At 40.6% G+C, this 14,326-nt stretch overlaps 1 pseudogene; it reads right to left on the reverse strand.

Annotated features, from left to right (window-relative positions):
• Window positions 1–249: 249 nt before the first annotated feature.
• On the reverse strand, window positions 250–1,876 carry LOC100995224 (elongation factor 1-alpha 1-like; annotated as a pseudogene).
• Between the last annotated feature and the right edge of the window lie 12,450 nt (window positions 1,877–14,326).

Consider the following 14,326-nt stretch of genomic DNA (forward strand, 5'->3'; position numbering starts at 1 on the left):
TTTTTCCAGTATAAAATAAATTTCTTTAATAGAATTAGATAATTCAGGTGTTCTACTTATTTTTGTATCATTTTTATAAATTATATTTTCAAGTAACTTGTTCATTTCTTTTTTTTTTTCTCATTAAACTTTTTTAATGGGTCTCAAAATTCTGTGACAAATTTTTGGTCAAGTTGTTTCCTTTTAAAAAGTACTGATTTTAAAAACTAATAACTTAAAACTGCTACATGCAAAAAAGAAAACCAAAGTGGTCCACAAAACATTCTCCTTTCCTTCTGAAGTTTTTATGTTGCATTATTATCATTAACCAGTCTTTTACTACTAAACTTAAATGGCCAATTGAAACAAACAGTTCTGAGACCATTCTTCCACCACTGATTAAGAGTGGGGTGGCAGGTATTAGGGATAATATTCATTTAGCCTTCTGAGTTTTCTGGGCAGACTTGGTGACCTTGCCAGCTCCAGCAGCCTTCTTGTCCACTGCTTTGATGACACCCACCGCAAGTGTCTGTCTCATATCACGAACAGCAAAGCGACCCAAAGGTGGATAGTCTGAGAAGCTCTCAACACACATGGGCTTGCCAGGAACCATATCAGCAATGGCAGCATCACCAGACTTCAAGAATTTAGGGCCATCTTCCAGCTTTTTACCAGAACGGCGATCAATCTTTTCCTTCAGCTCAGCAAACTTGCATGCAATGTGAGCTGTGTGGCAATCCAATACAGGTGCATAGCCAGAGCTTATTTGGCCTGGATGGTTCAGGATAATCACCTGAGCAGTGAAGCCAGCTGCTTCCATTGGTGGGTCATTTTTGCTGTCACCAGCAATGTTGCCACGACGAACATCCTTGACAGACACATTCTTGACATTGAAGCCCACATTGTCCCCAGGAAGAGCTTCACTCAAAGCTTCATGGTGCATTTCGACAGATTTTACTTCTGTTGTAACATTGACTGGAGCAAAGGTGACCACCATACCAGGTTTGAGAATACCAGTCTCCACTCGGCCAACAAGAACAGTACCAATACCACCAATTTTGTAGACATCCTGGAGAGGCAGGCGCAAGGGCTTGTCAGTTGGACGAGTTGGTGGTAGGATGCAGTCCAGAGCCTCAAGCAGCAAGGTTCCACTGGCATTGCCATCCTTATGGGTGACTTTTCATCCCTTGAACCAAGGCATGTTAGCACTTGGCTCCAGCATGTTGTCACCATTCCAACCAGAAATTGGCACTAATGCTACTGTGTCGGGGTTGTAGCCAATTTTCTTAATGTAAGTGCTGATTTCCTTAACAATTTCCTCATATCTCTTCTGGCTGTAGGGTGGCTCAGTGGAATCCATTTTGTTAACACCAACAATTAGTTGTTTCATACCCAGTGTATATGCCAGAAGGGCATGCTCTCGACTCGGGTCTGCCCATTCTTGGAGATACCAGCTTCAAATTCACCAACACCAGCAGCAACAATTAGGACAGCACAATCAGCCTGAGATGTCCCTGTAATCATGTTTTTGATGAAGTCTCTGTGTCCTGGGGCATCAATGATAGTCACATAGTACTTGCTGGTCTCAAATTTCCACAAGGAGATATCAATGGTGATACCACATTCACGCTCAGCTTTCAGTTTATGCAAGACCCAGGCATACTTGAAGGAGCCCTTTCCCATCTCAGCAGCCTCTTTCTCCAATTTTTCAATGGTTCTTTTGTCGATGCCACCGCATTTGTAGATCAGATGGCCAGAAGTGGTGGACTTGCCCGAATCTATGTGTCCAATGACGACAATGTTGATATGAATCTTTTCTTTTCCCATTTTGGCTTTTAGGGGTAGTTTTCACGACACCTGTGTTCTGGCGGCAAACCCATTGTGAAAAAGCTAACTTGTTCATTTCACATAAATTACATAATTTATTAGATACAATTTTTAATAGTATTTTTTGATCTTTTTAATGCCTATAGAAAAATTTTATTTCTGTCCCTATTTTATCTTCTGTCCCCTTTTTCCAATTTCTGCTTTCTTTTATTTCCCATTGTTCAGCCTTGTCGAGTTTTACTAATTTATCTAGTCCTTTCAAAAAAGTTGTTTTTGACTTTAACTTGGTCTGGGCCTACATGTCTGTTTAATTAGGTTTCTCATGTTTTTGTGGTCCTAATATGCTCTTTTTTGAAACGAGAATATTAGGACCACAAATAATATATTTTATTTCTTTCTTTTTTTTCTTTTTTTAAGGAAGTGGAGTCTTGCTATGTTGCCCAGGCAGAACTTGAACTTCTGGCCTCAAGTGATCATCCTGTCTCAGCCTGTCAAAGTGCTGGGATTACAGATTTCTTTTACATTCCAATTGTTTTATTTATTTATTTATTTATTTATTTTTATTTATTTATTTTTTGGGACCGAGTTGCCCAGGCTGGAGTGCAATGGTGCGATCTTGGCTCACCGCAACCTCTGCCTCCCAGGTTCAAGTGATTCTCCTGCCTCAGCCTCCTGAGTAGCTGAGATTACGGGCATGCTCCACCATGCCCAGCTAACTTTTTTGTATTTTTAGTAGAGATGGGGTTTCTCTATGTTGGTCAGGCTGGTCTTGAACTCCCGATCTCAGGTGATCTGCCCGCCTTGGCCTCCCAAAGTGCTGGAATTACAGGCATGAGCCACCGCGCCTGGCCCTGTTTTATTTTTTTTAATGCCTCCTTATCCTTGACACTGTTATTCTTTCTGTAATTCCTATTCTTTTCTTAATACACCTGATTGGATCCTTTCAGATTTGCCTTTCTCTCTCTGTCAAGCCATTAAGACTACTTTTACTATTCAAAGGAAAATACAATTTTCTCTCTTTTATACCGTATAACAATCTGTCTACTCCACCGCACTAAGGGATGCCTGAAGGTAGGAACCTAGGTACACAGCAAATTGCCCCATACCCTAGAGAGATAAAAAACGTGGTGTATTTAATAGAGTTTAGTTATCCTTATTTCTATCCTATTTCTTTTTTCTTTGAACTTTCTTTCTAAGAAACTGTATCTGAAATATCAAGCAGAAGGAACATGGTGAGAATTGACAGAGTATTTAGATTCTTATGTTAATAGCACAGAAACCACAGTTAGAAAAATTTACAGGAAAAAAACTCTGTCAGTATTTATAAAATTCCTGTGCTTGTTCAGCAGCATGATCTAGACAATTGTATTTGGCTAAGGGCTTCACAAAAGCAAGGCTTCTAAGTCTGCACAGCGACACCCTAGTTCCTTGAATACTGTTGCTTAATTACTCATTGAGAGAATTCCCAAATTCCTTACAACTGAGAATCCTATCACTCCTGTACTCTTCTGGAACTTAAGGGCATGTGCATGGATAGAAGTACATGGTGTTACAAATTCAGGCTGTGTCAACCTTACTAACTTGAATTCTAGCAAGGAATAGAGGTCACAGTCAAATTATAACGTGTGGAGAGTTTAGTAGGGACTATTTACAAAGCTTTGGTAAGGTGTAGTGCAACTACAAGAGTTCATGCCATACCTTGGGAAAGTATAATGGCAATATTCTCTTACTAACTTTGGAGATAGGTGATAAGAGGAGACAGTGATTGCCTGAGTGACAGACAGGGGTGGCTATTTGGAGAAGGCTGTTTATAGGAGCTAAGACATTTGGCTTACGGATTGGACACAGTCTACCCATGATAACTGCTTGGAAGGATCTAAGGGACTAATACTGAGATGTTACTTTTCTTCCTCTCGCCTTTCCATCTGTCACTCCTCTCCCCTTCCCTCCCTGCCTTCCTCCTTCCAGATCTCTTGCTAGGGTTCCCTACTGGGCAAACTCAACGGTAAGTCAAAGGATGTTGCTGTCTTCCAAACAGATCAGCCTCCCAGGGCACATAGCAGAGCCTGGGAGATTGGAGAGTGGATCACACTGAGAAAAGGCATCACTCCATTTTCCAAAAGTGAATGAAGAATTTTCACTTGAGGGGATAAAGGAACCCAGATGTCAGGAGCTGCAGTAGATGAGGTCAGAGGTTAGGGAGACTGTATTCATCCTGAGGCAAAACAGAGAGTAGAAAGAGAGCCTGTGTCTCATTCTTTTTTGTTTGCTGTCTCAGGTATGGTTTTGTTTCTTCTGCCTGTCCTGCAGTTTCTCTCCTATGACAATAAAAGGTGGGTGTTACTATTAGCATCGGCCCAATTACACGGAGAAAACATTCTAACACAAGGAAACAATTATAAACAAAGCCCAGTTAATTATACAAAACATTCTTGGCTGCCCTAATTAAGGCATAGTTCAATACTACTATCTGTGTAATTTTAAAAAAATTGTGAATAGATTTGGTAGGTACTTGTCTGGTGAACAAATAATGAGATCAGTGTTGCAGAAAGAATCTGATTAAGAAAAATTATTCACCAATCACTCGTTTTCTGCTGCTTTAGAGAACTCCTTCTCACTATGGCATGGAAAGAGAAGAATATGAATTTACTCTCCAAAAAGCCTGAAGCCTAAATTACAGGAAACTAGGGGATGTTTAATTCATTAAGTGGGAAGGGCTGAGGAATGGAGGATGATCCCACAGGGACATATGTGTATTCTTTGTGCTTCTGTGCCTTTTCTGACTGATTTCTTCCCCAGAGAAGTTTCTAGATTTCACAGCTCCCATGCAGATGTGAACCATGTGACAATGTGAAAAGTGGGTATCCAAAACCTGTACTTTCTTTTTGTTCACATACAATAATAGAAGTGTAAAGAATAGTCAAATACCTAGTTTTATAGACCCTTTAAATAGTTTGGAGATCTAGGATATAATAGTATAAAACTGGACTTTGGACTTTGGTGTCAGATAAAAGTACAAGCAAGTCCCTGGCAAATAAATACTTTTTCTGTATGAGTTCAGGCAAGTAGCTAACTTCACTGGGTCTTTAGGTTCTTTTCTGTAAAACAGGAGTTATAGTTGACTTTTGAACAAGGTGGGTGCTTGGGTTGCTGACTTCCTGCACAGTAGAACTTCATGTATAGCTTTTGGCACCCCCAAAAGCTAACTACTGATAGTCTACTGTTGAACAGAGGCCTTACCAATAATATAAACAATCAATTAACACATATTGTGTATGTTGTATATATAAGCATATAGTATATTCTTAAAGTAAATTAAGCTAGAGGAAAAATGTTATTAAGAAAATCATAAGAAAGAGAAAATGTATTTAATATTCATGAAGTGGAGGTCAATCATCATCAGCCAGGCACAGTGGCTCATGCTTGTAATCCCAGCACTTTGGCAGGCTGAGGCAGGCTGATCATTTGAGCTCAGGAGTTTGAGACCAGCCTGGCCAACATGGTGAAAACCCCGTCTCTACCAAAAATACAAAAATTAGCCGGGCATAGTCATGTGCACTGCTAATCCCAGCTACTCTGGAGGCTGAGGCAGGAGAATCCCTTGAACCTGGGAGGCGGAGGTTGCAGTGAGCTGAGATCACACCAGTGCACTCCAGCCTGGATGACAGAGCAAGATTCTGTCTCAAAAAAAATAATAATCATCATAAATATCATTGTCTTCATGTTGAATAGACTGAGGAGGAGGAGGAGGGTTTGGTCTTGATGTCTCAGAGGTGGCAGAAGTGGAAGATAGTCTGCGTGTAAGTGGGCCCACACAGTTCAAACCTGTGTTGTTCGAGTCAGCTGTCTATGTTCCTCATGGTACATGGTACATACATAAATCTTAGGGTTTCTTTTTAATTTGATTTTCAGTTTGAGAATTAAATGAGACAACACATGTGGAGAACGTTCCCATTGTCAGGCATTTGGTAGATATGTAGTCACTCATGCTTTTATACCTCTTTGGTTCTTTCTTCTCTAATAACCCATGTATCTTTTGTCATCCAAACGTTCGCATTGTCTATGTAGGGTACCTTGTAAATGAGATTTTTTTTTTAAGGAGAGGAAAATATTACTGAGCTGAGATGAGTGTGGAAAGAATGTGAATGCAAATTAAAATGTCCTATACTTAGAGTTTTCTTCATATTATGTTCTCTTACAAAACATTTTGGTTAATTTTAATTTCCTATTTTTAAGCCGTTAAGCATGTTCTGTAAGTAAACAAATGAGTTGGCAATTATGCAGTAAGTATAGTTTATGCTAAATTTAGATAGTGACTAATTTAGTACTCGAGTTTTAATGTACAGATCCAATCCAGAGGAGATAAAGGGAAATAAAGGATATTTTAAAAATAAATTTAATTTACTCACAAAGGCAAATTCATCCAATTGATATATTTTCCTATAGGCATTTTTAGCAAGATGACCATCAAGTATCACCCTAATCAGTTTCTGATTCCTCTCAATTCTATCTGTATTTCTTATACCCAAGTTTGGTTTTCTGTCCTCTTGGCAGGATTGAAAGATGGCAGAATTTGTATTTTAGAGAGATCACTGTCTTATGGGGAGTGGATTCATGGAGGTGAGTTTGGAAGCACTGAATCTCCATAATAACTAACATTATGGTGCCCTACTCTATGGCCAGGCTGTCTTCAGGCCTCTCTACCTGATTTCCTTCACTGCTTATAACAGCCCATTTGGAAAGTACTATTAGTATTTACTACTTACTATTAGTACTATTAGTACTATTAGTATTTACCATTACAAGTGGGAAGAAGTGAATTTAGATTAGTTATCCTCTACCAGATCACACAGCTAAGAATTAGTTGCAAGTCTGAGACTTGAATGAAGGTCTACCTAATTTCAAAATTTGTGTGACTAGCCACTGTGTTCTGGAGTGGCCTAAGTGAGAAATGATGAGTCTGAACTAGGACAATTTTATTTAGGGTAGGGATGACAGCATGGATCTATAAATTACTTAGGAGGTAAAGTTTTCCAGACTTGGTAAAGCACTGAATATAGAAAATGAGAAAAGAAGAGGAGTCTGGGATGATTTGCAGTGCTCTTTTCTGACAGAATGATGGTGCCAGTTACTGAGAATAAAGTAGGGGTGAATTGGGGTTACAGGAAGGATGGGAACAAATTACAGGCTAAAAATTAGGCAAGTGATAAAATTCGGAAGTGAACAATATGCTTTAAAGTTGTAATGGGATTGTGTAGGAGGAGCAATGCAGGCAGCGGACTAAGGATGGAGAATGCCAACTTTAAAAGAGAGGCAGAGAAAAAGGATTCAAGATAGAAGGTTGGTGTGGAGTAAGTAAGTGGTCAAAGAGGATAGAATCACTACAGGCAGTAGCAAATGTCAAGGAAGACACAATCAACAGTGTAAAATGCAGCAGAGAGGTATTAATTACCATATTAATTAATAGATATATTAATTAGGGTAACATAGGGTGCTGTAACAAATACCCAATGTGTTGTAACATAACACACTAAGTTATTAACCCTAATTATTCAAGTTGAATAATTCTGATTATCAGTCAGCTTTCCTCCTCCTGGTAATTCAAAGATGCAGACTGTATCCATTATATGGCTTGGCCATCCCCTAGCTTTTTGGAATTCTTGCTATCTGTCTAGCAGATGGGTAAAGCGAAGGTGCTGCACTCTTTCTTCTTAACCGCATTGACCTGAGGTATCACACATTACTTCCACACAAATTCTATAGGAGAGGACTAACAAACACATGGGTCCTCTAGATGCAAGGGAGGCTGAGTATGTAGTTCTTGGCTGGCAGCTACTTCACAGAAACTACTCTAAATCTGGGAGATGGGGCACACATTTTTGATGGATAGCCATCTCTGCTAGGGTAGGATTAAAACTGAAGTGTCTATTCGAATTGGAAATGTGGAGATTGTTGGTGATGTTTGCCAAGTGTTGGGAGTGGGAACCTTTTATGTAGATAGACCCATTCTTGAAATAATCCCTAACTAGCCCTACCACTAGCCTGCCCAAATGTGGGTCCAGTTAGTTGGTGTCCAAACTAAGCCAACATGTTGCACATAACTCAGGTGTCCAACTCAGAGTCAGTATCCTAAACTCTAGGGCCTGGTTTCAGTAGTAGCTGTTTGGTGTCAGAGTGCCCAAACGTGTTGGCATTATGGGAAGTGTAGTAGAAAGCTGTTTTGGGGGAGTTTGTTTAAATAAATTAGCAGAGGCACTGGTACCTCATATACACTTTCATCTTTTTAGGTAGGTCTGTTAACCTATCTAGAAAAATTGAGTAATATTTTGAACAAAGAGCAAAGAGAATGTTTGGCTTTGTAGGAAGTCTATTGAGGAGTAAGATGGCAGATAGGAGGCAGGACTAGGTGGCAGCTCCCCCTTGGACAGACAGAGCAGTGTGTGGAGACTCACATTGTGAACTTTTTCTCCAAGAACAGCTGCAGGAACATACCAGGAGACTCTAGAGAATCCACAGACCCTTTGAAGGAACTGAATCACCCCTGCAGGCTCCCTGAGATGCTGAAAAACTGACCACAGCTGATGCACTCTTGAAAGCATCACCTCCTGGATGGAGGCCAACCAACACGAAACCAGCACACTAAACAAACACACAACCAAGGACCCTCACAGAATCCACCTCATTCCCCTGCTGCCTCCACCGGAGCAGGTGCTGTTATCCATGGCTGCAAGACCTGAAGACAAATAACATCACAGGACTCTGCAGACACTCCCCAGTACAGTAGTTCTGCTGGATGGCTAGACCCAGAAGAAAAAAACAATCACTATAGTTTCACTCTCAGGAAGCCCCATTCCTAGGGAGGAGAGAGAACACCACATCAACGGAACACCCCATGGGAAAAATAACCTGAATAGCAGTGCTTGAGTCCCAGATCTTCCCTCTGGCATACTTTACCCAAATGAGAAAGAACCAGAAAAACAATTCTGGTAATATGACAGAACGAGTTTCCTTAACACCCCCAAAAGATCACACCAGCTCACCAGCAATGGATCCAAGCCAAGATGAAATTTCTGAATTGCCAGAAAAAGAATTCAGGAGGTCAATTATTAAGCTAATCAAGGAGGCACCAGAGAAAGGTGAAGTCCAACTTAAAGAAATCAAAAACATGATACAGGATATGAAAGAATAAATCTTCAGTGAAATCGACAGCATAAATAAAAAACAATCACGACTTCTGGAAATTAAGAACACACTTAGAGAAATGCAAAATGCACTGGAAAGTCTCAGTAATAGAATTGAACAAGTAAAAGAAAGAACTTCAGAGTTGGAAAAAGATCCAAGATGGCCAAATAGGAACAGCTCCAGTCTGCAGCTCCCAGGGTGAGCGAGGCAGAAGATGGGTGATTTCTGCATTTCCAACTGAGGTACAGGGTTCATCTCACTGGGGCTTATCAGAGAGTTGGTGCAGCCCACAGAGCAGGGTGGGGCATTGCCTCACCTGGGAAGCGCAAGGGGTCAGGGAATTCCCTTCCCTAGCCAAGCAAAGCTGTGACAGACAGCACCTGGAAAATCAGGACACTCCCACCCTAATACTGCGCTTTTCCAATGGCCTTAGCAAATGGCACACCAGGAGATTATATCCTGCATCTGGCTCGGAGGGTCCCATGCCCATGAAGCCTCAGTCACTGCTAGCACAGCAGCCTGAGATCCAACTGCAAGGCGGCAGTGAGGCTCGGGGTGGTGGGGGGGAGGGTGTCCGCCATTGCTGAGACTTGAGTAGGTAAACAAAGCTGCGGGCAGGGAAGCTAAAACTGGGTGGAGCCCACCACAGCTCAAGAAGGCCTGCCTGCCTCTGTAGACTCCACCTCTGGAGACAGGGCATAGCTGAACAAAATGCAGCAGAAACTTCTGCAGACTTAAATGTCCCTGTCTGACAGCTTTGAAGAGAGTAGTGGTTCTCCCAGTATGGAGTTTGAGATCTGAGAACAGACAGTTTGCCTCCTCAAGTGGGTCCCTGACCCCTAGTAGCCTAACTGGGAGACACCTCCCAGTAGGGGCCGACTGATAGCTCATACAGCTGGGTGCCGCTCTGAGATGAAGCTTCCAGAGGCAGGAATAGGCAGCAACATCTGCCGTTCTGTAATATTTGCTGTTCTGCAGCCTCCGCTGGTGATACCCAGGCAAACAGGGTCTGGAGTGGACCTCCAGCAAATTCCAACAGACCGGCAGCTGATGGTCCTGACTGTTAGAAGGAAAACTAACAAACAGAAAGGACATCCACACCAAACCCCCATCTGTACGTCACCATCATCAAAGACCAAAGGTAGATAAAACCACAAAGATGGGGAGAAACCAGAGCAGAAAAGCTGGAAATTCTAAAAATCAGAGCACTTCTTCTCCTCCAAAGGAAAGCAGCTCCTTGCCAGCAACGGAACAAAGCTGGACAGAGAATGACTTTGACGAGTTGAGAGAAGAAGGCTTCAGACGATCAGTAATAAACTTCTCTGAGCTAAAGGAGGATATTTGAACCCATTGCAAAGAAGCTAAAAACCTTGAAAAAAGATTAGACGAATGGCTAACTAGAATAAGCAGTGCAGAGAAGTCCTTAAATGACCTGAGGGAGCTGAAAACCATAACACGAGAACTACGTGATGCATGCACAAGCTTCAGTAGCTGATTTGATCAAGTGGAAGAAAGAGTATTAGTGATTGAAGGTAAAATGAATGAAATGAAGCAGAAGAGAATTTTAGAGAAAAAAGAGTAAAAAGAAATGAACAAAGCCTCTAAGAAATATGGGGCTATGTGAAAAGACCAAATCTACATCTGACTGGTGTACCTGAAAGTGACGGGGAGAATGGAACCAAGTTGGAAAACACTCTGCAGGATATTATCCAGGAGAACTTCCCCAACCCAGCAAGGCAGGCCAACATTCAAATTCAGGAAATACAGAGAACATCGCAAAGATACTCCTTGAGAAGAGTAACTCCAAGACACATAATTGTCAGATTCACCAAAGTTGAAATGAAGGAAAAAATGTAAAGGGCAGCCAGAGAGAAATTTGAGGTTACCAACAAAGGGAAGCCCATCAGACTAACAGCGGATTTCTCGGCAGAAACCCTACAAGCCAGAAGAGAGTGTGGGCCAATATTCAACATTCTTAAAGAAAAGAATTTTCAACCCAGAATTTCATATCCAGCCAAACTAAGCTTCATAAGTGAAGGAGAAATAAAATCCTTTACAGACAAGCAAATGCTGAGAGATTTTGTCACCACCAGGCCTGCCTTACAAGAGCTCCTGAAGGAAGCACTAAACATGGAAAGGAACAATCAGTACCAGCCACTGCAAAAACATGCCAAATTGTAAAGACCATCAATGCTAGGAAGAAAGTGCATCAGCTAGTGAGCAAAATAACCAGCTAACATCTTAACGACAGGATCAAATTCACACATAACAATATTAACCTTAAATGTAAATGGGCTAAATGCTCCAATTAAAAGACACAGACTGGCAAATTGGATAGAGTCAAGGCCCATCAGTGTGCTATATTCAGGAGACCCATCTCACGTGCAGAGACACAAATAGGCTCAAAATAAAGGGATGGAGGAAGATCTACCAAGCAAATGGAAAACAAAATAAAAGGAGGGGTTACAATCCTAGTCTCTGATAAAACAGACTTTAAACCAACAACGATCAAAAGAGACAAAGAAGGCCATTACATAATGGTAAAGGGATCAATTCAACAAGAAGAGCTAACTATCCTAAATATATATGCACCCAATACAGGAGCACCCAGATTCATAAAGTAAGTCCTTAGAGACTTACAAAGAGACTTAGACTCCCACACAATAATAATGGGACACTTTAACACCCCATTGTCAACATTAGACAGATCCATAAGACAGAAAGTTAACAAGGATATCCAGGAATTGAACTCAGCTCTGCACCAAGTGGATCTAATAGACATCTACAGAACTCTCCACCCCAAATCAACAGAATATACATTCTTCTCAGCACAACGTTTCACTTATTACAAAATTGACCACATAGTTGGAAGTAAAGCACTCCTCAGCAAATGTAAAAGAACAAATTATAACAAACTATCTCTCAGACCACAGTGCAATCAAACCAGAACTCAGGATTAAGAAACTCACTCAAAACTGCTCAACTACATGGGAAGTGAACAACCTGCTCCTGAATGACTACTGGGTAAATAATGAAATGAAGGCAGAAATAAAAATGTTCTTTGAAACCAATGAGAACAAAGACACAACATACCAAAATCTCTGGGACACATTTAAAGCAGTGTGTAGAGGGAAATTTATAGCACTAAATGCCCACAAGAGAAAGCAAGAAATATCTAAAATTGACACCCTAACATCACAATTAAAAGAACTAGAGAAGCAAGAGCAAACACATTCAAAAGCTAGCAGAAAACAAGAAATAAGTAAGATCAGAGTAGAACTGAAGGAGATAGAGACACAAAAAACCCTTCAAAAAATCAATGAATCCAGGAGCTGGTTTTTTGAAAAGATCAACAAAATTGATAGACTGCCAGCAAGACTACTAAAGAAGAAAAGAGAGAAGAATCAAATAGATGCAATAAAAAATGATAAAGGGGCTATCACCACTGATCCCACAGAAATACAAACCACCATCAGAGAATATTATAAACACCTCTAGGCAAATAAACTAGAAAATCTAGAAGAAATGGATAAATTCCTGGACACATACACTCTCCCAAGACTAAACCAGGAAGAAGTTGAATCTCTGAATAGACCAAAACAGGCTCTGAAATTGAGGCAATAATTAATAGCCTACCAACCAAAAAAAGTCCAGGACCAGAAGGATTCACAGCCGAACTCTACCAGAGGTACAAAGAGGAGCTGGTAACATTCCCTCTGAAACTATTCCAATCAACAGAAAAAGAGGGAATCCTCCCTAATTCATTTTATGAGGCCAACATCATCCTGATACCAAAGACCGGCAGAGACACAACAAAAAAAGAAAATTTTAGACCAATATCCCTGGTGAACATCAATGCAAAAATCCTCAATAAAATACTGGCAAACCGAATCCAGCAGCACATCAAGAGGCTTATCGAACACGATCAAGTGGGCCTCATCCCTGGGATGCAAGGCTGGTTCAACATATGCAAATCAATAAATGTAATCCATCATATAAACAAAACCAAAGACAAAAACCACATAATTATCTCAATTGATGCAGAAAAGGCCTTCAACAAAATTCAACAGCCCTTCATGCTATAAACCCTCAATAAACTAGGTATTGATGGGACGTATCTCAAAATAATAAGAGCTATTTATGACAAACCCACAGCCAATATCATACTGAATGGGCAAAAACTGGAAGCATTCCCTTTGAAAACTGGCACAAGACAGGGATGCCCTCTCTCACTGCTCCTATTCAACTTGGTGTTGGAAGTTCCGGCCAGGGCAATAAGTGAAGAGAAAGAAATAAGGGGTATTCAATTAGGAAAAGAGGAAGTCAAATTTTTTTTGACTTCTGTTTTGACCCTGTTTGCAGATGACATGACTGTATATTTAGAAAACCCCATTGTCTCAGCCCAAAATCTCCTTAAGCTGATAAGCAACTTCAGCAAAGTCTCAGGATACAAAATCAATGTGCAAAAATCACGAGCATTCCTATACACCAATAACAGACAAACAGAGAGCCAAATCATGAGTGAACTCCCATTCACAATTGCTTCAAAGAGAATAAAATACCTAGGAATCCAACTTACAAGGGATATGAAGGACCTCTTCAAGGAGAACTACAAGCCACTGCTCAACAAAATAAAAGAGGACACAAACAAATGGAAGAACATTCCATGCTCATGGATAGGAAGAATCAATATTGTGAAAATGGCCATATTGCCCAAGGTAATTTGTAGATTCAATGCCATCTCCACCAAGCTACCAATAACCTTCTTCACAGAATTGGAAAAAACTACTTGAAAGTTCATATGGAACCAAAAAAGAGCCTGCATTGCCAAGACAATCCTAAGCAAAAAGAACAAAGCTGGAGGCATCATGTTACTTGACTTCAAACTATACTACAAAGCTACCGTAAGCAAAACAGCATGGTACTGGTACCAAAACAGAGATATAGATCAATGGAACAGAACAGAGCCCTCAGAAATAACACCGCATATCTACAACTATCTGATCTTTGACAAACCTGAGAAAAACAAGCAATGGGGAAAGGATTCCCTATTTAATAAATGGTGCTGGGAAAACTGGCTAGCCATATGTAGAAAGCTGAAACTGGATCCCTTCTTTACACCTTATACAAAAATCAATTCAAGATGGATTAAAGACTTAAACGTTAGACCTAAAACCATAAAAACCCTAGAAGAAAACCTAGGCATCACCATTCAGGACATAGGCATGGGCAAGGACTTCATGTCCAAAACACCAAAAGCAATGGCAACAAAAGACAAAATTGACAAATGGGATCTCATTAAACTAAAGAGCTTCTGCACAGCAAAAGAAACTACCAT

The sequence above is a fragment of the Pan paniscus genome, chromosome 1 (assembly GCF_029289425.2).
Source record: "Pan paniscus chromosome 1, NHGRI_mPanPan1-v2.0_pri, whole genome shotgun sequence".
Taxonomy (NCBI): domain Eukaryota; kingdom Metazoa; phylum Chordata; class Mammalia; order Primates; family Hominidae; genus Pan; species Pan paniscus.